The following is a 27,392-nucleotide window of genomic DNA, read 5'->3' on the forward strand; positions in this document are numbered from 1 at the left end:
CGAACCTTCGTTGTGCAGCCTCTATTGCAAGTAAATCCATCCTAAAATATGGAGATCAAAACTTCAGACAATACTCCAGGTGTGGTCTCACCAAAGCCCCGTACAATTGTACTAAGACTTCTTTATTATCGTACTTCAATCCCTTTGCAATAATGACCAACACGTCTTTTGTCTTCCTAATTGCTTGCTGTACCTGTATGTTTAAATTTTTGTGTGACTTGTCTGAGTCTCTCTGAACATCAACATTGACAAGATTCCTCGTTAAAAAAAAACTGTTTTTCAATGCTGTGTGCCAAAGTGAAGAACTTCAAACTTCTGTACATTATACTCCATCTGGCAACTTGTTTCCCACTCACTTAACCTGTCTATATCTCTTTGCAGACTCTGTCTATGCTTCCCACAGCTTGCATTCCCACCCAGTTTTGTATCCTCAATAAGCCTAGATACATTACTCTCCATCTCTTCGTCTAAGTCAATAATATAGATTGCAAATATTTGAAGTCCCAGCACTGATAATTGCGACACTCCACTAATTAGTTTGGCAACCAGAAAACTCAACCCGACTCTCTGTTTCATGTGAGTTAATCAATCCCATAGCCATGCCAATACGTTACCCCCCATTCGATGAAGTCTTATGTTGTGTAACAACCCTTGCATGGCACCTTTTGGTAATCTGTATGTACTGCATCAACTGGTTCTCCCTTATCGACCCTACTTTCTGTATCCTCAAATAAAATGAACTCTAACAGATATCTGTGCGGTCTAACAGTACAGTTACTTAGTTCCCCAATATTTTTGGAATGGAGTTTCTCTTTCTCAATGGAATGCAGGTTTAGACAGGAATGATGCAATATTTCTTCAAATGTTTTGTGATTGGTTATCTATATTATCAACTGATCCTTCATTTCTATGCATTTGGCTTTACTTAAGTCCAGTGCTCTGATTTCCGACTAATGTTCATCTCTCTCAAACTCAATTTTGACTTCACCAGATTCTGACCGCTCTTCCCCACAGCATCCCTTTCTTCAAGATCACTAATTTACTCCGTCGCCTTGCACAAGTAAGACCCACAAGAGCCTCTTTTCTGATTGCTTCCATGACATACAGATCCAGGAAACTGTCATGAATGCATTTCTCCAAATTACCTTGCTGAATTGTTTTGTCCCATTTACATGGAGACTAACGTCACCCAGGACTAGTGCAATCTCTTTGTTACAAGCTCCTCTTATGTCTTGACTATTGTTCTGTCTAACAGTAGTTACTGTTACGCTACTGAGAAACTGCTCCCCCCAGCGCTTTCTACTTCTTGTTATTTCTAATCTCCACTGATACTGATTCTACGACACATTCTCCTGAGCAGACAGCATTTATCATTAATGCCCTGATGACATGCTTTATTATCCAGTGATAAAGCACCCAATTATTTTTCCATTTTGTCTGCCTTTTCGAAATGCTGAGTATTATGGATTTTTAAAAATTTTATTTAGATGTTGCCCATCACTAATTGCCCTGGAGAGGTTGGTTGTGAGCCGCCTACTTGAACTGTTCCAGTCCATGTGGTGTGGGTACACCTGCACTGCTGTTAGGGTGCGAGTTCCAGGGGTTTGACAAAGTAACACTGAAGGAACAGTGGCTACATTTCCCAGCCAGGATGATGTTCTTAAATGCATCCATTTAATCTCCTCTTTAGCGTTTTCCTCTCTAAGGAGAACAAAACCAGCTTCTCCAGTTTAGCTATAATATCCTCACTTTTGTGCACTGTTGCTAAAGCCAATATTGATATATGTAAGCCCTCTTCAATTTTCTGGACTTTGCTGTCAGTCAATTCCTGTCTATAATGAATAGAATGAAGCTCACCCTTTCCTTGTTGCACCTGTGCCAGTGGTGTGTAATAGAGGAATGAAGTGTTCTGTTCGTCTGTTATTCCTGGTTAACGTTTTACCCCTGCATCAGTCTGTTAGATATCGAGTTGTTTTGAGGAACAACCGATTTGGAGACCGAAAGTCTGGCCTTCATAAGACTGAGCAGAGGTGGTCTGGCATCAGCTGTCCTGAACAGTGCAGCGTAAGGCATGCCAGCTCGTCCCAGGTTCCTGGAATAGTAGAAAGCACCTCAACTGCATCATCTAAATTTTACTTTTATTTTAGTGTCCAAATCCGTCAGTGGTTGCAATGATTAACTCTGGTACTCGTTGTTTAGAACACCGTGTGCTCATTCCATCTTAGCTGGCGCTGTTCTCAATATTTAAGTTGCTACATTTAGCTTTGGTTGAGACGCCATTTAACCCCATGGTTGCTGATTTGTTTTTGCTTTTCATGCCTACTGGTTCGAGAGGCTTCTCACAAGCAATCGCGAAAACGTGATTTTCTGGGGGTAATATAGTGTGAACATATAGGGGGAATACGAAGTAGATGATGACAGTACAGCAATGCTGTCTGTCTCTCCTTATTCACCCAACACTTCAGCAGCGACATAAACGCATTTGTGCCCCATTGTCAACTCCTGTGCAGATGCTGTATGGTCGGTGTATGTGTGTCTCAGCGTCAGCTCCTGTGCATGTACAGTACACAAAGTGGTTAAAGGGGAGTGATTCACTCCGGTCTCGTGCTGTACGAAGAAGTGTGCCTGTGTCACAGTGCCAGCTCTTGTACATGGACAGTACAGACAGAGGATAAAAGGGAATGATTCACTGGCATCTGCTACAGTACTGTTGGTGTGTATGTGTGTATCAGTATCAGCTGTTGTATATGTGCAGTACACACAGTGGTAAAAAGTGAATGATTCACTGCCATCTGGTACTGTACTGCCTGTGTGCATCACAGTATCAGCTCTTATCCATGTACACAGTGCATAGAGGGGAATGATTGAGTCCCATTTTGTACTGCACGGTGCATGTGTGTGTGTCTCAGGTTCAGCTCCTTCACATTTACAGTAAACACAGTGGGTAAAAGGGAAAGATTCACTCCCGTCTGGCAATATATGGTTCCGGTATGTATCTCAGTGTCAACTCCTCGAAATGTGTGCGTGTGTGAGAGAGAGAGATGATGATCAAGTGGCAGAGAAACAGACAGAGATAGAGGGAGAGAGAAAGATGGAATGAGATAGCAACAGAGAGCAATAGAGATAGACAAACAGAGACAGACAGACAGAAGATTAGAGACTGAGAGAAACAGAGAGAAAGCCAGAGAGTGCTTTTTGTTTCTATGATGTGGTTTCTCTCACCACCTGGTGCAGGCCCCGTATGGTCGCTATGTTCTTCAGTACTTGGCCAGCTCGGTGGCACTACCATCATTCCTATCTAAACTGTTAGTGATGGGCATTTCGGAACCCCCTCCATATCTAGAGTACATTCCTTATCGAAATTCTCACCCGCTGTTTGGAAAACCCTCCCCTGACAATCTCGGGGACCAGTGTTTGCCTGCTTGCTGAACTAACCACAGTTATAGAAACACTGATTTGTCTGGCGCAGGCAGGTCTCTACGTTTTCTCTTTCAATGTCAAGTTACAAAATCACAAAGGGTTTCCCCGTGACAATGTCTCCGTCAAACATGTACGGAGGGCACTGTGCTCGACCTCTCACCTCCTACCTTCTGTAATCTTCAGCTCATCCAAAACTCTGCCGTTCCCGTGTCTTATCGAACCATCGCCCCTGAGCTCGCTGACTCACACTGCTTCATATTCAACCATTTTTTGATGAAGTCGTTCATGGAATGTTGGTGTCGCTGGCAAGCCAGCATTTGTTGACCATCAGTAATTGCCCTTTTGGTGAGGTGACTCTTGAACCACTACAGTCGGTGTGATGTAAGTACACATACAGTGGAGTTCCCGAATTTTGACCCAGCCACAGTAAAGAAACGGCTGATATGGTTTCAAGTTAATATGGTGTGTGTGGCTTGGAGGCGAAATTGCAGGCAGTGGTGTTCCCACATATCTGTTCTCCTGTCCTTCTAGGTGGCAGATGTCATAGATTTGGGCGGCGTTGTCGAAGTAGCCTTGACAAATTGCTACAGGACATCTTGTATTTGGTGCACACGGTTGTCCCGGTGTACCACCGGTGGCGGGAGTGCATGCTGAAGGTTGATCCGGTGCCGATCAAGCGGGTTACTTTGTCCTGCATGGTATCGAGCTTCTTAAGCGTTGTTGATCTGTACCATCCAGGCAAGTGTAAAGTATTCCATCACACTCCTGACTACGCCTTGTAGTTTGTGGTGTCAGGAAGTGGGTTAGTCAAAGCAGAATACCCAGCACCTGAGCTGCTTTTGTAGCCACAGCATTTATGCAGTTGGTCCAGTTCAGTTTCTGGTCAATGGTAACACCTGGGATGTTCAGGATAGGGAGTTCACAATGATAATGCCATTGAATGTCAAGAGGAGATGGTTAAATTTTCTCTTGCTTGAGATGACCATTGCCTGGAACATATATGACGTGAGTGTGAGTTACCACATATCATTCCAAGCCTGGATGTTGTTCACATCTTGCTGCATTTCTAAGTGGACTGTTTCAGTATCCAAGGCATTGCGAATTGGTATTGAACACTGTGCACTTATCAGAAAACATCCCCATATCTGACATTATGATGGAGGTAAGGTCATTCAGGAAGCAGCTGACGATGCTAAGGCCTAGGACCCTGAGAACACTTGCAGCGATGTCTTGCACTGAAATGATCGGCCTCGAGAAACCAGAACCATCTTCCTTTGTTCTAGGAATGAATCCAACCAGGGGAGGGGAAGTTGGTTCCGCTTGATGTCCAATACTTCAAATTTAATCTCCCTCCTTGATGCCACACTTGGTCAAATTCTGCCCTGGTGTGAAGGTCTGTCACTCTGACCTGATGTCTTTTGTCCATGCTTTGACCACGGCAGTAATGTGGTCAGGGACCGAGTGGCCCTGGTAAAACCCAAAGTGAGCCTCAGTGAGAAAGTTATTGCTGACCAAGTCCTGCTTGATAGCTTTATTGACGACACCTTGCACAATTTTGCTGGTGATTGAGAGTAGACTGACAGAGTGGTACTTAGCCAGTTTGTCCTGCTTTTTAAGGAAAGGACATACATGAGCAATTTTTCACATTGCCAGGCCGATGCCAGTATTGTAGCTTTATTAGAACAGCTTGGCTCGATGCGCAGGTTGTCAGTAGTGGATACGTGGGAATAATTGGCCAAACATTGCATAGACGCAGCATAGGTATCATGGGCCGAATGGCTTCCGCCTCTGCTCTATGTTTCGTACAATAAGCACTGCAAATAATTCCTTTAAACCTTCAGCAATTCATTCATTAGTCAGACTGGTCCCTCCCTTTATTAATTTGAAAAGCAACCAGCTTAGGAGACACACTCAATGTTTGATTCCAGTTACTGTTTGTCCTAGTTAGTGCACTGCCCCTTTAACATGCCAAATATGGAGCCAATCGCCTCCGCGTGTTGGTGTGGTTATTAATTACTGAATATTCCCTGAGCTCATATAAAGATCTGCTGTACTTCAGCCATCTCATTGTGACTGAGCAGCTCAACAGAAGATGATGAATACAGTGCTCCTTGTTCTTGGAGTCCTTGGTATAGCCCATCACTGCGATGGAAGAGAATAAACATCTGCCAGCGAGAGGTAAATAAATCTTGCACTAGCTAAATTTTAGGACCATTCGTAGGAAGACAAGGAAGCCAATCAGCCCCTCAAGCCTCTTCCATCATACAACCAGCTCATGTTGATATGCATGCTAATTCCATCTATCCACCTTGGTGCTCTGACACTCCACTCCGTTTCCCAATCAGAATACAACCGTCTCCGTTTTGAACGATTTCAAAAGATTGCAATTTTCAACTGTATTAATTATCCCCATCAACTTCACCTTTTTATCCCCCCACTCACCAAGGATTTACCCTTCACTACCTCGTATTTCACATCTTCAAACTACCCCTTGGGACATCGCGCAAAGATGCAGCATTGGTTTTCACATGCATGTTGACGAAACCCTGCTCTACCTCACTACCACCACTCTCGACTCTTCCACACTCTCTACTTTATCATATTGCTTATCCGACACACACTACTGGATGAGTAAAAATCTTCTTCCGTTAAATTTGTGAAGACTGAAGGAATTATCTTCTGTCCCCATCACAAACTCGGTTTCCCAGCTACTGATTCCATTCGATTCCCTAAAGATTGTCTGAGGCTATACCCCGAGAAGAGATTCCATATACTTGAGTTCATCCAAAAAACTGCTGCCCACAGATCCTAACGTGCACTGTGCCCCATTCACCCTTCATCCCCTGTGATCGCTGATCTACACTTACTCTCAGTCCGCAGTGCCTCTAAAATACCCATCCTTCTTTAAAAATACCTCTATTGCTCCGAGACCCCCCCCTTTCTATGTGACTTCCTCCAGCCTCGACAATCCTCTGATATCCCTGCACTCCTCCAATTCAGGGCTCCTCAGCAGACTTCAGCTGCCTGGATCCTTAAGCTGTTGAATTCCCTCCCTAAACCTCTCTGTCTCCCTCTCTCCTCCTTTAAGACGCTCCCTTAAACCGACCTCTTTGGCTGAGCTTTTGGTAGCCTGGCCCTAATATCTCCTTCCATGGCTCGGTGACTGATGTTTTTCGGGTTTTCTCCTGTCACACAAAACGTCGTGGGACACTTCACGATGTGACGCTTGCTATATTAATTCACATTGCTGATGTTGCATAACATACAGAAGACAGAGATAGAGTAGACGTCGGGAAGGCGTTTTCACTTGCGGGTGAGACTGGAACTGGTGGCATGGGCCCTCAGCATAAGGCAGTCACTAATAAATCCAATGGTGAATTCAGGAGAAACGTCTTTACCCAGTCAGTGTGGAGACTATGCAACTCGTTACCACAGGGAGTGTTGAGGTGAATAGTATCGATGTATACAAGGGAAGTTAGTGAAGCACAGGAGGAAGAAATACAAACTTGTGCAATACCACCACCTCCATGTGAGTGAAACACTGATTAGGGACGTGTTCCTTACTGGGTTTCAGGTAATATTTTCGTAAGTGACAACATTGGCTGTACTGTGCAGAAGGCCTGTGTCAGCCAAATGAGCTCGATTTCGATCGGAGTTGTTTGGGCAATTTCAGGTGCTACAGGAGCATATGATGCACAATCCGGGGATATGTACCACTATGGGGCATCCACAGAAGCTGACATTAATTCATGCTCCATTTGATTGTGCAGCTCCCACTACCTCTCACTCAGTACTGCCTGCATCATGGAAATAAAACACTTTGGGCTCAGCGTGCCGCCAGATTGACATTGAAATGGGTGTCAGTAATTGCTGGGGCCTCGTCAGTCTCACGACAGGGCCACTGTAACTGAGAACGGACGGGGCACTCGGGAAAAGGGAGCGTGTAGGCACATGGAACTAAGAAATTGGGAGTGGGTTGGGCGTGGGGGAAGAGGTAAACGAAATGGCAGGCAGCTGGAAAGGAAGGGAGAGATTGGAGATGAGTGTGGAAGAGGGTTTCTGAGTGAACTCAGTCATACCTGGGGTCGGGAGAATATTCACAGATTGCAACTAGTGATGCACGTAACACACCCCATAAACAGGTCACGGTTCCCGACACTGAACACAGCTCCTACAGTGAACGGTTGGAGGCGGTACAGTAGCATAGGGGTTAGTTTCGTGGACCATTAATCTTGAGGCCTGGAGCAATGATCTGAAGACAAGATTTCAAATTCCATCAGGACAACTGAGGGATTTTAAATTCAGTTCATTCATACATCTGGAATAAAAAGTACGATCAGTGAGGTGACAATCAAAATACCAAATTGTCCGAAAAACCCATCTGATTCCCTAATTTTCTTTAGGGAAGGAAATCTGCCATCCTTACCTGGTCTGGCCTACATGTGACTCCGGACCCACAGCAACGTGATTCATTCTTAACTGCCCTGTGAAATAACCAAGTAAGACACTCATAGCATGAAACCCCTGTAGACAATTCAAATAGAACTGGACACAACAGCGGATATGACATCAGCACCGAAAACGACAATGGTTTGCACTGCCCAATCCACCCTGCAAAATCCTCATCGCTAACATCTGCGGATCTGTGAGAAAATTGGGAGAAACGTCCCACAAAGCAGACAAGCAACAGCCTGCCCTAGTCATTCTCACCGAATGATATTTTACAGTCAATGTCACAGATTCCTCCATAACTGTTCCCGGGTATGTCCTGTCCCGCTGGCAATGCCTACCAGAGGTGGTGGCACAGTGTTGTGCGCTCAGGAGGGTGTTCCCCTGAAATTTCTCCACATTGTTTCCTGATCCCATGAAGTCTCGTGGCATCAGGTCACACATTGGCAAGGAGACCACCTGCTGATTGCTACTTTCCCCACCTCAACAGATGAATCATGGCTCCTCCACCTTGCGCAACACTTGGGAAAAAAGCACTGAGGGTGGCAAGGGCACAGAATGTCTTCCAGTGTTAATGCTTCCAACCGATGATAGTTGGACACTCAAAAGTTGTGGCTTTGTGTATTGTCCGCAGACAGGCAGTGAGGTGCTGATTCATATTCAGGGTAAATTCATTCTTCACACCGTGCCCAAGAGAGTCAGATTGGACAGCAACTGGAGGCCAGTCAACTCTGCGTTACAGGCAAATGTTTAACAAAACGACAATGGCTTCAAAGTTGGAATAGCTCACCACCCCATCAGGTGAATCAGGCAAGGTAACAGAGCACGGAGAGAGAGAGAGCATGAGGAGGAGATGAAGAAAGAAAAGGTGTCAGGAGGAGATGCAAATGATGAAAGAGTGGAACTGAGCGAGAGAAAGAAACCGTGACACAGTGAGTAAGATAGATGGGTGACAGAAAGTGATGGAGAGACAGCGAGGGAGGAGAGAGTCCAATGGCATTTGCTACAGCCTTCTTACTCTCCGTTATTAGCACTGATATGCTGCGCTTGGAACATTGCATCTTCGTTTGCAAACTGGGCCCTGTAATGTAACCAATGTGAATGCCTCAACACTAGCATGTCACCATTGGCTCTTTTGCCAATCGCCTTAAATCGGTTCCCTCTGGTTCTTGAGCCTTCCATCAATAGGAATAGTTTCTCCCTATCTACTGTGAACAGACCCCTCATGGTTTTCAACACATCTATCAAACCTCCTCTCAACCATTCCCATAGCTCACCGTGTGGTCCTCGTCTCCCTCTGTCTCTCTCTCTCTGTCTATGTCTGTCTCTCTGTCTCCTAACTTCTTAAATTATCAATTAAGTCAATTCATTACTTAAATTTGCGTCCAGTGGTACAAGTTTCTCCTCATAATCTTTCATAATTTAGCACACCTCTATTAAATCTCTTCTGTTACAACAGCATCTTTCCAGTAGTTTAACTGGTTGGTACCATACCTGATGTAAAGAAAGATGCCTGTTGAGTCACACATCCGGTGGTGATCTGGCATTCTTCTTAGCACTGGGCGGCTTTATGACGGCTCTGGGGTTGCCTCGCTTGCCAGGCCCCTGTTGGAAGACAGCCAGAACCTCAAAACTGAGCCGAGAGTCCGCTCCTTAATAAGAACATAACATAAGAAATAGGAGCAGGAGTAGTCCATTCGGCCTTGTGAGAATGCTCCACTATGTAATAAGATCATGGCTGATTTGATTGTGGCCTGAACTCCACTTTCCTGACGATCCTCAGAAATCTTTGACTCTGTTGTCGATCAATAATCTATCGAACTCAGCCTTTAATGTATTCAATGACCCAACCTCCATTGCTCTCTGGGGAAGAGAGCTCCACAGGATTAACGACCTTCTGAGAGAATAAATTCCTCCTTGTCATCGTCTTAAATGGGAGACCCCTTATTCTGAATCTGTGCCCCTCTAGTTTTAGATTTCGCAAAGAGTGGAAACATCTTCTCAGCATCTCACCTGCCAAATTCCCTCAGGATGTTACAAGTTTCAATAAGAACACCTCTCATTCTTCTATACACCAATGAGTATAGACCCGACTGCTCAACCTTTCCTTTTGAGACAACCCCTTCATCCCAGGAATCAGTTAGTTACCTTCTCTGAACTGCCTCCAAAGCAAGTACATCTCGCCTTCAGTAAGGAAGCCAAAACTATAAACAGTACTCTGGTTCCAGTCTCACCTATACATTTACTGTTGTAGCAAGACGTATCTACTTGTATACTCCATCCACTTGCAAATCCACCTCCATTCAATTTGCCTACCGAATCACTTGCTCCACCTGTAACTTTTGTGATTCATGTACACGATCCAAGTAGAAGCCTGCAATCTCCCTCGATGTTAAAAAAATCTGCTTTCATATTCTTCCTGCTAAAGTGGATAACCCGACATTTTCCCGCATTATAATACATCTACCAAAGTTTTGGCCTTTCACTTGCCCTACCTTCATCCCTTTGCAGACGCTTTTGTGACCTCTTCTCAACTTGTTTTCTTCCCTATCCTTCTCTCTCTCTCTACAGAGGCTGCAAGAGCAGTCGAACAATTGCAGCATTTTGTGTTTTCGCTTCAGATTTTCTGCCTCAGCAGCACTTAGTTTTTGCCTGCTCAATATGCAGCCAACTCCCCCTCATTTACACTGCATGTAATCCAAACCTCTTGACATAATGATTTTGAAAATGAAAGGTCCAGCTAACTTCACCTCAACCAGTGCCAAAGAGACAATTACACAGCTAAAGAGGCTTTATCCCGTCGAAGGATCACGCCTAAGTTTGTACGTGGAATGGGTAGTAAAGGATGTGCCCATAAAATTGTAAAGGTGAAATAGGAAATCTGGCATTAACCTTAAACCCACATGGTGGTGGATTGTTTAAAGCACAGCAGGCACTGACTTGGACCCAAATGATTCTGCACTGTTCTAATTCCAAAACTGAGTTGTCAGACAATTGGTGCTGCTCATTTCTGACACCGTTCCCGGCATTGAGTTCAAACTAGAAACAGGCAAGGAGGTTGCGCCCAACCTCGCTATTTATTCTATTTTTGGTAAGTCATGAGCCACATGACTTTTAACAAATAAATCCACTTGCTATCTTGCAGTTAGTGCAATATTTTCTGAAGCAATATTCGTTGCAAAACTTCAAATCGGAGCTATTAGAGGAGCATAGGAGATTCAAAAGAGGTGTGCTAAATGCTGAGGGTCTGTGAGGAGAAACTGGTACCAATGACAGTCGGATCAGGAACCACTGAACACAGATTTAAGGAAAATAGTTGATTTAATTGATAATTTAAGAGAGCCAGGACAGCGAGAGAGAGGTGAGGAATGCACGGCGAGCTTGAGAATGTTACCAGGGATGTGGGATTTCAGTTACGTGGATGGATTGGAGAAGCTAGGGCAGTTCTCCATGGAGAACAGAAGGTTGAGAGGAGATTTGATAGAGGTGTTCAAAGACATAGGGGATATTGACAGAGTCGATGGGGAAAACCAACGGATACCTATTTAAGGCAAATGGCAAAAGAAGCATTGGCGACAAGATGATTTTATTTATTCAGCGAATGGTTTGGATCTGGAACGCACTGCCTGAGATTGTGATGGAGGAAGATTCATTCGTGGTGCTCAAAAGGTAATTGGATAATTATTTGAATAGATAAATTTGCAGAGCAATGGGGAAAGGGCAGTGAAACGGGATTGGCTGAGTTCCTCCTCCAGACAGCCAACACAGACAAGTGGGGCTGAATGGTCTCCTTCTGTGCTTTGACCGTTCTATAAATTTGGTGGCTGGAGTACACTGCAGAAATGGACAGTCGGAGGAAGAAAATGCGACAGTGACTATTGAAAGGGCGTTGGATAAATACTTGCAAAGGAACCTCATGCAGCGTATGGGGAAAGAACAGGGAGAATGGAACATTATTGGATAGCCTAGCCGAGCACGGGCACGATGGCCCAACTGGCCTTTCTGTGTGCTCTAAGAAGGCACAAGATCCAACATATTTAAAGGGCAACTTGCGTGGAAAACTGTTGACATTATTTACCTGTACTGAAATGTGCTTTGACCACACATAGAGCAATGCACATATTTGTGGCCATCGCATTATGAGACGGATATAATGGCGTTCGAGATGGTGCAAATATTATTTACGGGGAGGCGGTGGCGTAGTGGTATTGCCACTGGTCTATTAACCCATAAACCCAGGGTACTGCTCTGGGGACATGGGTTCAAATCCCACCACAGCAGAAGGTGGAATTTGCATCCGATTTATAAATGTGGAACTAAAAATCTAGTCTAATGATGGCCATAAAACCATTGTCGATAGTTGCAAAAACCCATCTGGTTCATTAATATACTTTAGGGAAGGAAATCTGCTGTCCTTACCTGGTCTGGCCGACATGTGACTCCAGACCCACAGCAATGTGGCTGTCTCTTACATACCCTCTGAAATAAACTTGCAAGCCACTCAGTCGTATGTAACCGCTACAATGTCAGAAAAAGGAGTGAAACCGGACGGACCACCCGGCATCGACCTAGGCACCGGAAATGACAATGGGAAAACCAGCCCTGTCGACCCTGCAAAGTCCTCCTTGCTAACAACTGGGGGCTTGTGCCAAATTCGGGAGAGCTGTCCCAAAGACTAGTCAAGCAACAGTCTGACATAGTCATACTCACGGAATGCTGTCTGACATCAATGTCCCAGACACTACCATCACCATCCCCGGGGATGTCCTATCCCACCGGCAGGGCAGACCCACCAGTGGTGGTGGCACAGTGGTATACAGTCGGGTGGGAGTTGCCCTGGGTGTCCTCAACATGGACTCTGGACCCATGAAGTCTCATGGCATCATATCAAACAAGAACAAGAAAACCTCCTGCTGATTACCGCCTGCAGTCCTCCTTCAGCTGTTGAGTCAGTACTCCTCCATGTTGAATGGCACTTGGAGGAAGCACTGAGGGTGGCGAGGACACAGAATGCACTCTGGGTGGGGGACGTCAATGTTCATCACCATGAGTAGCTCGGTCGCACCACTACTTACCGAGCTGGCCGATTCCTAAAGGACATTGCTGCCAGACTGGATATGTGGCATGTGGTGAGGGAACCAACAAGAGAGGAAAACATACTTGACCTCATCCTCGCCAATCTGGCTGGTGCAGATGCATCTGTCCATGCATGGGTAGGAGTGACCACCGCACAGTCCTTGTGGAGACGAATTCCTGTCTTCACATTGAGGATACCGTCCATCGTGTTGTGTGGCACTACCACCGTGCGACATGGGATAGATTTCGAACAGATATAGCACTGCAAAACCTGGCAATCATCAGGTGGTGTGGGGCATCAGCAGCAGATGAATTGTACTCAACCACAATCTGTGACCTCATGGCCCGGATATACCCCACTCTACCATTACCATCAAGCCTGGAAACCAACCTTAGGTCAATGAAGAGTGCAGGAGGGCATGCCAGGAGCAGCACCAGGCATACCTCAAAATGAGGTACCTGGGGAAGCTACAATACAGGACTATCTGCGTGACAAATTGCGGAAGCAGCATGTGATTGACAGAGCTAAGCGATCCCATATCCAACGGATCAGAGCTGAGCTCTGTAGTCCTGCCACATCCAGCCATAAATGGTGGTAGACAATTCAACAACTAACTGGAGGAGGTGGCTTCACAAATATCCCCATCCTCAACGATGGGGGAGGCCAGCACATCAGTGAGAACGATAAGGCTGAAGCATTTGCAGCACTCTTCAGCCAGAAGTGCCGAGTTCATGATCGAAGCCGGCCTTCTCCTGAAGTCCCCAGCATCACATATGCCAGACTTCAGCCAATTTGATTCACTCCGCATGATGTCAACAAACGATTAACGGCACTGGATACTGAAAAGGCTATGGACTCTGACAGTATTCTGGCAATAGTACTGAATATCTGTGCTGCAGAACTTGCTGCGCACCTAGCCAAGCCGTTCCAGTACAGCTGCAACACTGGCATCTACCCTGCAATGTGCAAAATTGCCCAGCTATGTCCTGTACACAAAAATCAGGACATGTCCAGCCCAGCCAATTATCGCCCCATCAGCCTACTCTCGATCATCAATAAAGTGATGGAAAGAGTCATGAACAGTGCCATCAAGCAGCACTTGCTTAGCAATAACCTGCTTAGAGACGCTCAGTTTGGGTTCCGCCAGGGCCACTTAGCTCCTGATCTCATTACAGCCTTGATTCAAACATGGAAAAAAGAACTGAACTCAAGAGATGAGGTGCGAGTGACTGACCTTGACATCAAGGCAGCATTGGATCGAGTTTGGCAGCAAGGAGCGTTAGGCAATCTGAGGTCAATGGAAATCAGGGAGAAAGCCCTCCGCTGGCTGGGGTCACACCTAGCGCAAATTAAGATGGTTGTGGTTGTTGAAAGTCAAACATCTGAGCTCCAGGACAGCACTGCAGGAGTTCCTCAGGGTCGTGTCCTCGGCCCAACCATCTTCAGCCGCTTCATCAATGACCTTCCTTCAATCATAAGGTCAGAAGTGGGGATGGTCGCTGATGAGTGCACAATGTTCAGCACCATTCGTGACTCCTCAGATACAGAAGCAGTCCTGTAGAAATGCAAAAAGACCATCACAATATCCAGGCTTGGGCTGATAAGTGGCAACTAACATTCACGCCACACAAGTTCCAGGCAATGACCATCTCCAACAAGAGTGAATCTAACCATGTACCCTTGACATTCAATGACATTACTTACCATGGATGAATCCCCCACTATCAACATCCTAGGGGCTACCATTGACCAGAAACTGAACTGGGTTTAGCCATATAAATACCATGGTTGCAAAAGCATCAGAGGCCAGGACTCCTGAGGCGAGTAACTCACTCCTAACTCCCCAAAGCCTGTCCACCATCTCCAAGGCACACGTCAGGAGTGTGATGGAATACTCTCCACTTGCCTGGATGGGTGCATCTCCAACAACACTCAAGAAGTTCGACGCCATCCAGGACAATCAGCTCGCTTGGTTGGCATCCCATCTACAAGCATTCACTCCCTCCACCACCGACGCATAGTGGCGGCAGTGTGTATCATCTACAAGATACACTGCTGCAATGCACCAAAGCTCCTTCGACGGAAACTTCCAAACACGCGACCTCGACCAACTGGAAGGAAAGGGGCAGCAAATGCATGGGAACACCAGCACCTGCAAGTTCCCCTCCCAGTCGCATGCCTTCCTGACTTGGAACTATATCGCCGTTCCTTCACTGTCGCTGGGTCAAAATCCAAGAACTCCCTTCCTAACAGCACTGTTGGTGTACCTACTTCACATGGGCTGCAGCAATTCAAGAAGGCAGCTCACCACCACCTTCTCAAGGGCAATAAATTCTGGCATAGCCAGTGACGCCCATATCCCATGAATGAATAATAATCAAAAGATATCCGGGAAATGCGTGGGTATACCTATCAGGAAAGGATTAAATAGGCTGGGGTTCTATTCTCATCGAAAGTGAAGGCTGGCAAGTCATCTAATGGAGGTCTTCAAAATTATGAAATGTTTTGAAAGCGTGGATGCCAAGAGAAATATATTCACTGGTGAAGACGTGCAAAACTAGCGTTCAGCATTACAAGATCATTGACAATAAACCAAATCGGGAATTCAGGGGAACCTTCTTTATCAGGGGAATAGGAAGAATTTGGAATTCGCTGCCACAGGGAGTGGTTGAGGTGAATAGAATCGATGCATTTAATGGGAGACTGAGAAAACATGACGGAGAAAGGAATGGAGGATGACATAAGCACCTATAAAATAGGGCAGCGATAGACCATTCGTCCCCTCCAGTCTGCTTCATTCTTCATGGCAGAACTTTACCAGCTCAACTTCCCCGTTCACTCCAAAGATATCTCGATTTCTTGACAAATCAAAAATCTATTAATCTCTGTCTGAAATATATGGAATTCCCACAAGCCTCTGTTACAGAGAATTCCTAAAATTCACAGCCTTTGTTGGGAGGTGGGGGGGGGGGGGGGGTGGGGCTGTGGTGAATGACCTCATGTGCTTATGTTCCTGTATTCTTTCGGAGCCGTTGTTTGGAGCACCGATGTCGGAAATGACCTCCTGGACTGATTGGCTTAATTCTGTACCATCGTTAATCTGTAGTTTTATGTAATATGATAAACCTTTACAAAACATTGGTTCGGCCACAGGTAGAGTATTGCATCCAATTCTAGGCAGCGCACTTTCGAAAGGATGTCAAGGTTTTAGAGTGGGTGCAGAAAAGTCTTACAAGAAGGGTTCCATGGACGAGGGATTTGGGTTACATCTGAACATCGGAGAGCCTGAGGTTGTTTATTTATTTTTTGGTACAGCACTGAAACAGGCCATTCGGCCTACTGTGTCTGTGCCAACCAACATCCACTCACCCATGCTAACCTTACATGAATCCCATATTCCTACCACATCCCCACCAATTTACAACGATCAATTTACTTACCAACCTGCAAGTCTTTGGCTGTGGGTGGAAACCAGACCACCTGGTTTGCGGCTGACCAGCGGAAACCCACCTGATCACAGGGAGAACTTGCACACTCCACTCAGACAGCAGCCAGAACTGAACACACGATGCCGGAGCTGTGGTGCTGTGGTGCTAACCACTGCGCCACTGTGATGCCCGCTTGGTGAAAGTTGGAGAAGAGACAGTTGAGCAAGATTTGTTAGAGGTATTCAAAATTAGGCGGGGTCCTGACAGAGCAAACAGCAATAAACTGTTCCCATTGGTGGAAGGGTCGAGAACAAGAGGGCTGTGCTTCAGGTAATGGACAACAGAAGCAATAACAGCACGAGAATAAATGTTGTTATGATGCTGAATATACTGCCTGAGAGTGTGGTGGCTTTCAAAAGGGAATTGAGTTACTATCTGAAGGGAAAAGAAAATTGCAGGGCCATGGGGAAAGTCTTGAGGAGTGGGACTCACTGAGTTGTTCTTCTGGAGAGCTGTCTGACTTGTGTCTGTGCTCCACCGCCGCACCCCCGTCTCCACCCCGCATCCACTACATGATGAAGGATTGAATTGGAGAGCAATCTTTACACACTTTTGTTTATGTACAGAGATAAACATTGCATGCATGTACCTCCTAATCCAGCAGCCAGAGCTTCAGTCTGTTCCTACTAAAAAGGGCTCGGCTGAGTCCCATTTATTTCTCAATTGCTTGTTGACAACTAAATATACTTAACATACAATTAATAACCGCTTCTGCCAACACATCGAGCAGTAAATGGATTATCTCTGTTCTCTTGCAGACGATAATTATACCTGTCTGATGTTGAATGCTGTGTGCCGCAGAGCTGCTTGCCAAAGTGAAGAGGTTGGAATTCATGCCATGTGCCATCACGGGATGCAGTGCTGTCGGAACAAAGAACTAATGAGGCTGGACGCCCTGACCGCCCAGACTCTCGCTGTTTTCAACTCATGAATCCTTCAATTGCAGCAAACAGCTCCCCTGCCCCCATCCCCACCCGTTCAGCCATGTTAGCACACCCACCCCCTCGCTGCGACTTCTGATTCCTCGAGCGCCACTGCACCGTGAAAGCCAATAAAAGCAAAGAGCCTTAACAACAACCTCCTCTCTTTGTATAATTCCTCGGCCCGCTCATTGAGAGAGAGTTGAATCAGCAAGTGGGCCTGGACGTGGACGAGCGGGGAGTGGGGGAGGGGGTGAGCCGTTTGGGCACGGCCGGGGTAGTGAGGCACGATGAGATTGACAGCACATCCCCAATTGCATCAGCCTGTGGGTGTGAGATACCCATCAGAGTATTGATTCATGTTTTATTCGTTCATGGGATCTAGGTGTCGTTCGCAACGCTGGCATCTATTTCCCATCCATAATTGCACTTGCAATGGTGTTGGTGAGCTGCCTTCTGCCGCTATAGTCAATTAGTCAATGTGGGGTAGGAAGATGCAGAGTGCTGTTCGGAAGTGCGTTGCAGGATTTTTATCCAGTGGCAGTGATAGAACGGCAATATAATTGGAGGGGAATTGCAGTGGGTGGTATTCTGATGCATCTAATGCCCTTGTTTCTCTGGGTGATTGAGGTCGCAGAGTTGGAAGTTGCTGTCTCAGGAGCCCTGGTGCGTTGCTGCAGTGCACCTTGTGGATGGTACACAATGCTGCCGCTGTGCATCGGTGGTGGAGGGAGTAAACGTTTGTAAATGGAGTGCCAATCAAGCAGGCTGCTTTGTCCTTGATGGTGTAGAATTTCTTGAGGGCCCGGAGATGCATGGGAAGACAACCACCACCTGCACGTTCCCCTCCCAAGACACACACCGTACTGAATTGGAACTATATTGCCATTCTTTCACTGACCCGAGGCAAGAATCCTGGAACACGCTTCCTTATCGCACTTTTGGCGCACCTACCTCGCAAGCACTGCAACGGTTCAAGAAGGCACCTCACCACCCCCTTCTCAAGGGCAATTAGGGATGGGCAATAAATGCTGGCCTCACCAGCGACACCCACATCCGATGAACAAATGCAACATACAAGCCTCCTCAATTTGTCTTTTTATTCATTAATATATTTCTGGCAGCAAAGGAGGCCATTTGGCCATCGATTTCATGCCGGCTCTCCACCGACTGCTTCAATCAGTCCCATCTCTCCTGCTTGATTCCTCTAGCCCTGTGCGTTTGTTTGTCCCAAGTTCCCATCCACTTTCCTTTGGAAATCACTGATCCTCTCTGCTTCCAGCACCCTCATATGGAGGGAGGTCTAGATGATCATCATTCGCTTTATTAAAAAGGTCTTCCTCACGTCCCCGCTGCATCTCTTGCTGAAAACAGTCCATCTACATCCTCTCGTCCTTGTACAAACAGCTAATGGGAATAGATTTTCTTTGTCTACTTTATCTAAATCTCTTAGAATCTTATACCATTCTATTAAATCTTTCCATTAATCGCCTTTATTCCAAGGAGAACAACCGAGCTCCTCCAACTAAATATTTTCACTAAAATGCCTCCTGTTTGGAACCATTCTGGTAAATCTCCTCTGCACCCTCTCAAGGACCGTCTCATCCTTCCCAACGTTTCGGTACCAGAACTGGATGCAACACTCCAGATGGGGCCAAACGTGACCTTCATAACGATTCAGCATAATCACCCTGTCTTTGTACTCAATGCCTGTAAGCCCAAGATTACATATGCTTTGCTAACCAATCTCTGAATATGCACTTCCGCCTTCATAGTACGTTGGCAGTGGCTGTCAAATTCAGTGACTGCCCAGCTGGAATCTGGGTCTTGTTAGCTATGGCTGGCAACGATGCCAAATGCCTCAGCAATAACGCCAGTCAAAACTAACTATTCAGTTATTTTTAATAACATGGACGACGGGAACGATTGTATTGTAGCCAAATTCGTGGACAATATAAAGATAGTTGCAAAATCAAGATTTTTGGGGGACACAAAGAGTCTTCAAAGGGATTTAGACAGGTTATGTGAGTGGGAAAAACATTGGCAGATTGAGTATAATGTGGGAAAATTTAAGGTTATCCTGTTTCGAAGGAAGAAGACAAAGCAGAATTTAATTTAAAAGGAGAGAGAATGCAAAACTCTGCGGTACAGAGGGATCTAGCTGTTTTTGTACATGAATGAGGAAAGGTTAGCAAGCAGGTACAACAAGGAATTAGGAAGGCAAATGGGATGCTGGTGTTTATTGCAAGGGGTCTAGAGTTTAAAACGTAGGACAGTCTTGCTTTGATTGTGTTGGTGAGACGGCATCTAGACTACTGCCTACAGTTTTGTTCTCTTTACTTAAGGCCAGGTATAAATGCATTGGAGGCAGTTCAGAGAAGGCTCACCACGCTGATTCCTGTGATGAAGGGTTGTCTTTTGAAGAAAGGTTGAGCAGGCTGTAACGATACTAATTGGAGTTTACTGGAATTATAGATGATCTCATTGAAACATGCAAGATTTTGAAAGGTTTTGACAAGGTCTATACTGATAGAATGTTACCCCTCGTGGGGAAATCGAGAACGATGGGGCACAGTTTCAGAATCAGGTGTCTCCCATTTAAAACAGAGACGAGGAGGATTTTTTTCCCACAGAGGATCATTTCTCTTTGGAATTGTCTACACCAGAAAGCAGTGGAGGCTGGAACATTGCATACATTCAAGGCCGAGTTAGATCTTTAGAGTCATACAGTACAGAAACAGGCCCTTTGGCAATTATTTGATGTACAAGGGAGTCAAGAGTTAATTCAGGCAGACAGGAAAATGGAGTTGAGACAACCATTAGATCTGCCATGATCTTATTGAATGGTTCAGCAAGCTCGAGGGGCGGAACGGCCTGATCCTGCTCTTATTTCCGATGTTCTTATGTTCTGTGTAACGCATGTGACCATGTATTCTCACCCTCACCCTCAGAACAATCACTTAGAAACCCGACAAATGCTACATGCATGTCAGAAAACCATGTGTCATCAGATTTGAATATTTGGCTTTCTCTCCCATCATCTGAATCGTTAAAGAATAGAGTGAATAGTTAAGGCCCCGGCACAGATCCTTTCGGGATACACAGAAAGAAAGCAGCAAAGTAACTATAGAGAGAGGAGTTTATAAAGTGTGTGGGAATCACCAGCAGAGGCACAGCAGCAGATCACATCTGGAGAGAGTTTTAAAAGGATGCGGCAACGTCATGCAGAGACGCAACAGCAGAGAGTCATTGGTAGAGAGGTGTTTAAAAAGAGAGCATAGACCAGCAGCAGAGACACGTCAGCAGAGGAATTCAGGGGAGAGTAGTATAAAAATAAGAATAGGGAAGGAAAACCGGATCAGTCTCCAACTTTGAAAAGATGGAAACCAGGAGTTATACCAGTAAAGGTACGTCTGATATGTTTTCAGTGTGGGAAATCAGGGCATGTCAGGTCACATTGTTAAGTTTCTGAACAAATAACAGGGGGAGCTTCAGTTAAACCAGTGTCCAAGTCTATGAAAGTGTTAAGCAGGTGTTTTAACATAATACAATAGCAGAACACATACCCGAAGTTTTAGAAAAAAATATAAACGTCTCCTTTTATACACAGGCACATGGCAAAGTAATAATTAAAAAAATCCACAGGGATACCAGTCTAATAAAAAACTACCGGCAGTCAAGTTTAAAAAGAAAACACTGTCTTGTTTTTAAAAAAAACATCTTACCTTCTGGGAGCAGAGCGGACAACAACAGCAACGTCAGAGGAGAGCAGTGACCTGCTTGGCTGGTATGGAATCTGCACTGAATTTGAAAATAAAACATTGATAAACTAATTAACGCTAATTAACTAATTAATTAATAAGTAGAGGAATAACGAAACCGGAGGTAGTTGATTACTGTATTTAGCATTTAATATTTATAGTAGAAATCTAGCGCTCGGGACCATATAGTGAATTGTAACTTAACTTAGTAAGGATTTAATAAGTGTTTATTTTAAATTAATCTATTAATTAGTGCTAGTAATGTCAGTTAGAGGGTAAAGTGTTTAATGTGGGAGGTCCGTGATGCTTCCAGCATTCCGGGAAACTATACCAGCAGGAAGTGTACCCAGTTGCAGCTCCTCATAGACCGCATTGATCGGCTGGAGCAGCAATTGGATGCACTGAGGAGCATGCAGGTGGCGAAAAGCACCATAGACAGGAGTTTTAGAGACGTGGTTAAATCCAAGGTGCAGGCAGATAGATGAGTGACCGCTAGAAGGGGCAGGCGGTCAGTACAGGAATCCCCGATGGCTATCCGCCTCTCCAACAAGTATGCCGTTTTGGTTATGGTTCGGGGGGATGGCATATCAGGCGAAAACAATAGCTGCAGTCAGAGCAATGGGACCATGGCTGGCTCTGTTGTTCAGCAGGGAGGCACAAAGCGCAGAAGAGCAATCGTTATAGGGGGACTCTATAGTCAGGGGCACAGATAGGCTCTTCTGTGGGCGTGAAAGACTCCAGGATATTATGTTGCCTCCCTGGTGCTAGTGTAAAGGATGTCTCTGAACGGGCAAGGGCACTCTGAAGTGGGAGGGTGAACAGTCAGTAGTGTGGTACTCATTGGTGTGAACGACATAGGCAGGAAGAGTGATGAGGTCGCGCAGGGGGAGTTCAGGGAGTTAGGAAGTAAGTTAAAAGACAGGACCTATAGCGTAGAAATCTCGGGATTACTCAATGTGCCACGTGCCAGTGAGGCTAGAAATAGGAGGATAGTGCATCTAAAAACGTGGCTAAACAGGTGGTGTAGGAGGGAGCGTTTCGGATATCTGGATGATTGGAATCTCCTCCGGGACAGGTGGGACCTGTACAAGAAGGACGGGTTGCATCTAAACTGGAGGGGCACAAATATCCTGGCTGAAAGGTTTGCTAGCTTCACTCGGCAGGGTTTAACGTCGTGTGGCAAGGGGGTGGGAACCAGAGCAGTAGGTCAGCAGGTGAAATAACTGAAGGAGAACTAGTGAATAAGGCCAGTATGACTGAGAGGAATAGCAGGCAAGGAGATGTTGCTGAGCACAGCGGGACTGGAAGTCTGAAGTGCATTTGTTTCAATGCGAGAAGTATAGTAGGTAAGGCAGATGAGCTTAGAGCTTGGATTATTACTTGGAACTATGATGTTGTTGCGATTACAGAGACTTGGTTGAGGGAAGGACAGGATTCGCAGTGAAACGTTCTGGGATTTAGATGCTTCAGGCGGGATAGAGGGGCATGTAAAAGATGTGGGAGAGTTGCATTCCTGGTAAAGGTGTATATCACAGCTGTACTGCGGGAGGACACCTCGGAAGGATCATGCAGCGAGGCAATATGGGTAGAGCTCAGGAATAGGAAGGGTGCAGTCACAATGTTGGGGCTTAACTACAGGCCTCCCAACAGCCAGCGGGAGGTAGAGGAGCAGATATGTAGACAGATTTTGGAAAGATGTAAAAGCAACAGGGTTGTTGTGGTGAATGATTGTAACTTCCCCTATATTGACTGGGACGCAATTGGTGCGAGGTGCTTGGATGGGGCAGAATTTGCAAGGAACATCCAGGAGGTCTGCTTGAAACAATATGTAGATAGTCCAACGAGGGAAGAAGCCGTACTCAACCTGGTATTGGGGAATGAATCCGGCTAGGTGGTAGAAGTTTCAGTCGGTGAGCATTTCGAGAACAGAGAACATAATTCCATACGTTTAAATGTACTTGTGGACAAGGATAAGCGTCGTCCTCGGGTTAAGGTGCTAAATTCGGGGAAGGCTAATTATGACAATATTAGGCAGGAACTGAAGAATTTAGATTGGGGGCAGCTGTTTGAGGGTAAATCAACATCTGACATGTGGGAGTCTTTCAAACGTCAGTCGATTAGAATCCAGAAGCGGCATGTTCCTGTGAGGATGAAGGATAGGTTTGGCAAGTCTCAGGATCCTTGGATAACGAGGGATATTGTGAGCCTCGTCAAAAAGAAAAAGGAATAATTCATAAGGGCTAGAAGGCTGGGAACAGACGAAGCCCTTGCATAATATAAAGAAAGTAGGAATCAACTTAAGCAAGGAGTCAGGAAGGCTAAAAGGGGTAATGAAAAAGTCATTGGCAAACAGGATTAAGGGGAATCCCAAGAATTTTATACGTAGATAAAGAGCAAGAGGGTATCCAGGGAAAGGGTTGGCTCACTCAAGGACAGTGGAGAGAATCTATGCGTGCAGCGAGAGGGAATGGGCGAAGTACTAAATGAATACTTTGCATCACTATTCACTGAATAGAAGGACTTGCTGGATGATGAGTCCAGGGAAGGGAGTGTAGATAGTCTGGATCATGTCGATATCAAAAAGGAGGAGGTGTTGGCAGTCCTGTAAAACATTAAGGTAGATAAGTCCCAAGGGCCTGATGGGATCTACCCCAGAATACTGAGGGATCAAAGGGAAGAAATTGCGGAGGCCTTGACAGAAATCTTTGCATCCTCAATGGCTACCGGTGAGGTCCCAGAGGACTAGAGAATAGCCAATGTTATTCCTTTGTTTAAGAAGGGCAGCAAGGATAATCCAGGAAATTACAGGCCAGTGAGCCTTACGTCCGTGGTATGGAAATTATTGGAGAGGATTCCTCGGGATGCGATTTACTCCCATTTGGAAACAAATGGACTAATTAGCGAGAGGCAGCATGGTTCTGTGAAGGGGCCTCTCTAACTTGATCGAGTTTTCTGATGGAGTGATGAAGATGATTGTTGAAGGAAGGGCAGTGGATGTTTTCTACATGGACTTCAGTAAAGCCTTTGACAAGGCTCCTCATGGCAGACTGGTACAAAAGGTGAAATCACACGGGACCGATAGTGAGCTGGCAAGATGGATGCAGAACTGTCTCGGTCATAGAAGGCAGAGGGTAGCAGTGGAAGGGTGCTTTTCTGAATGGAGGGCTGTGACTAGTGGTGTTCCGCAGGGATCAGTGCTGGGACCTTTGCTGTTTGCAGTGCATATAAAATATTTGGAGGAAAATGTAGCTGGTCTGATTAATACGTTTACGGATGACACAAAGGTTGGTAGATTTGCGGATAGTGACAAAGATTGTCAGAGGATACAGCAGGATGTAGATTGGTCGGAGATTTGGGCAGTGAAATGGCAGATGGAGTTTAATCCGGAAAAATGTGAGGTAATCCATTTTGGAAGATCTAATACAGGTGAGACGTATACAGTAAATGGCAGAACTCTTAGGAGCATTGACAAGCAGAGAGATCTGGGCCTACAGATCCACAGATCACTGGAAGGTGGATAAGGTCGTGAAGAAGGCAGACGGCATGCTTGCCTTCATCGGTTGGGGCATCGAGTATAAAAATTGGCAAGTCATGCTGCAGCTGTACAGAACCTTAGTTAGACCACACTTAGAGTATTGTGCACCATTCTGGTCGCCACACTGCCAGAAGGATGCGAGGCTTTGTGGAGGGTACAGAAGAGGTTTACCAGGATGTTGCCTGGTCTGGAGGGCATTTGCTATGAGGAGAGGTTGGAGAAACTCAGATTGTTTTCACTGGAACGACGGAGGTGGAGGGGCGACATGATAGAGGTTTACAAAGTTAGATTAGATTAGATTAGAGATACAGCACTGAAACAGGCCCTTCGGCCCACAGAGTCTGTGCCGAACATCAACCACCCATTTATACTAATCCTACACTAATCCCATATTCCTACCAAACATCCCCACCTGTCCCTATATCCCTACCACCTACCTATACCAGTGACAATTTATCACGGCCAATTAACCTATCAACCTGCAAGTCTTTTGGCTTGTGGGAGGAAACCGGAGCACCCGGAGAAAACCCACGCAGACACAGGGAGAACTTGCAGACTCCACACAGGCAGTACCCGGAATCGAACCCGGGTCCCTGGAGCTGTGAGGCTGCGGTGCTAACCACTGTGCCACTGTGCCGCCCCTTATGGGTGGCATGGACAGAGTGGATAGTCAGAAGCTATTTTCCCAGGATAGAAGGGTCAGTTACTTGAGGACATATGTTTAAGGTGCGAGGGGCAAAGGTTAGAGGGGATGTGCGAGGCAAGTTCTTTACACAGAGGCTGATGAGTGCCTGGAATTTGCTGCCGGGGGGTGGTGGAAGCAGGTACGATAGCAACGTTTAAGACCCATCTCGAAAAATACATGAATAGGATGGGAATAGAGGGATATGGACCCCGGATGTGCAGAACGTTTTAGTTTAGACAGTCATCAAGATCTGCGCAGAATTGGAGGGACGAATGGCCTGTTCCTGTTCTGTACTGTTCTTTGTTCCTTGTTCGTTGTACCCCAGGATCAGTGATACAGACACCGTGTGGCCTGTCCGCTCTCCACCAGGCTCAGTGATAAAGATACAGTGGGTCCAGGCTACTCTCCACCAGGGTCAGTGAGGCAGACAAAGTGCAGTAACGCTGTTCTCCCCCAGGCGCAGTATCACAGACATAATAATGCCGGTCTGCTCTCCCCCAAGCTTAGTCATATAGACACCGTGAGGCCAGTCTGCTCTCCCTCTGGCTCAGTGATACATTCAGAGTAGGGCAGGTCTGCGCTCCCTCTGGCTCAGTGATACATACAGAGTGGGGTCATTCTGCTCTCCCCTCACTCATTGGAGCCAGTCATCTCTCCCCTGGATCAGCAATACAGACACAGTGGAACAGAACGTTTCCCCACAGGCTCAGTGATACAGCCACAGTGAGTCCAGTCTGCTCTCACCCAGTCTCAATGATACTGTCACCGCGGGAATTGTCTGCTATACTCCAGTATCAGTGATACAGTCACGGTGGGGCGGGTCTGTTCTCCCCCAGGATCAGTGACACAGTGCACAGTGGGTCCGGTCTGCTCTACACCAGGCACAGTGACATAGACATAGTCGAGCCAGACTTCTCTCCCCCAGGCTCAGTGACACAGAGTGGGGTGGGTATTCTCTACCGTCAGGCTCAGTGATACAGACACAGAGGGGCTGATCAGCTCTCCCCAAGACTCACTGACACAGACACCTTGGGGCCGGTCTGGTCTCCCCCATTCTCAGTGATACAGACCCAATGGAGTTGGTCTACTCTCCCCAGGCTCAGTGATACAGACACAGTGGGGACGCTCTGCGCTCACCAAGGCTCAGCGATACAGACACAGTGGGGCAAATCTGCTCGACCCCATGTTCACTGATGCAGACAAATTGGGGCTGGTCTTCTCTCCACCGTCTTAGTGATACAGACACATTGGGACGGGTCTGTTCTACCCCAGGATCAGTGATACAGAGCACAGTGGGTCCGGTCTGCTCTACAACAGGCTCCCCGATACAGGCACAGTGGGGCCAGTCAGCCCTCCTCACAGGCACAGTGATGCAGATGCTGATGGGCACGTCTGCTTTACCACCAGGCTCAGTGACACAGACACAGCAGGGTCAATCTGCCCGCCCCCAGGCTCAGTGACACAGAGTGGGACGTGTCTTCTCTCTGTCAGGCTCAGTGATCCAGACATAGTGGGGCTGGTCTGCCTTACCCCAGCTTCAGTGGTACAGATACAGAGGGGGCCTATCTGCTGTCCCCCAAGCTCCCTCATACTCGCACAAAGAGTCCAGTCTGCTGTGCCCCAGTCTCAGTGATGCAGACACAGTGCGGCTGGACTGCTCTCCAACAGGTTCAGTGGTGCAGACACAATGGCGCCCGTCTGCTCTCCCCAAGACTCACTGATGCAGACACATTGGGGTCGGTCTGGTCTCCCCCAATCTCAGTAATGCAGACCCACTGGAGTTGGTCTACTCTCCCCAGGCTCAGTGATACAGCCACAGTAGAGGCCGTCTGCTCTCCCCCATGTTCAGTGATGTAGACAAAGTGGGTCCGGTCTGCTGTCCCTCAGACTCAGTCATGCAGACACAGTGGGGCGGCTCTTCTCTCCGTCAGGCTCAGTGATGCAGACATAGTGTGGCCAGTCTGCACTCACCCCGTCTCAGTGATATCAACACAGTGCGGCCAGTCGACTTTCTCACAGTCTCAGTGATATAGACACAGTGGGACCAGTCTGCTATT

Source organism: Heterodontus francisci, unplaced genomic scaffold (genome assembly GCF_036365525.1).
Source record: "Heterodontus francisci isolate sHetFra1 unplaced genomic scaffold, sHetFra1.hap1 HAP1_SCAFFOLD_56, whole genome shotgun sequence".
Taxonomy (NCBI): domain Eukaryota; kingdom Metazoa; phylum Chordata; class Chondrichthyes; order Heterodontiformes; family Heterodontidae; genus Heterodontus; species Heterodontus francisci.